The sequence below is a fragment of the Penaeus monodon genome, chromosome 23, assembly GCF_015228065.2.
Source record: "Penaeus monodon isolate SGIC_2016 chromosome 23, NSTDA_Pmon_1, whole genome shotgun sequence".
NCBI classification, from domain to species: domain Eukaryota; kingdom Metazoa; phylum Arthropoda; class Malacostraca; order Decapoda; family Penaeidae; genus Penaeus; species Penaeus monodon.
In genome coordinates this window covers 7,343,195-7,343,769 of record NC_051408.1, presented here as the reverse complement: position 1 = coordinate 7,343,769, position 575 = coordinate 7,343,195, and the positions used below count along the sequence as shown (strand labels likewise).

The window sequence follows — 575 nt, the reverse complement described above, 5'->3', positions numbered from 1 at the left end:
TTAAATGAGAGAAAATCAAAATCTAGAATGACAAATGCCTATATACATATTGTCTGTCCATATAAATGCTATCAAACACGACAACAAAACTGGAAACAAAGCATCTTTCAAAAGTCAGTTTTCTTCAAGTCAAATCCCTAGCCAAAGTCTCAAGTGCAATGCTTTATGAAACCCTACAACACTTTTAGCCAACTGACCCCTGTGCTCTTCATAGCTACAGCTAAATTTGCACCAACAAATCAAAGAACTAAGAATTTTTTTTTAAGTTCTTCCTGTCAAGATGATTCACATTGTCACAGACTTTATAAAACACCAATATGGTCAAAACTGAGTCTAAATAACCTTAACCTGCCACCAACCAGAGACCAGTACCCTATAGGAACCAACCAATCCCTTTCCATTAGTCCAGTACCCTAAACCAGAGCCCATCCATCACAGGAAGAAGCCAATAGTCCGAAGATCAGGGAGGAGTAGAAAACGTCAAGTCAGGGCAGATAGGAAGACCAGTCACAACAGAAACGGTGATGAATGTAATCGAGTCAGAAGTCCAGTCCTTTACTATAAACTAGTAAAAA

The 575-nt window shown here is 38.4% G+C and overlaps 1 pseudogene; it reads right to left on the bottom strand.

The window, feature by feature from the left end:
• LOC119588114 overlaps window positions 1-212 on the bottom strand; it is a 1,244-nt pseudogene extending 1,032 nt beyond the window's left edge.
• Window positions 213-575: the final 363 nt, after the last annotated feature.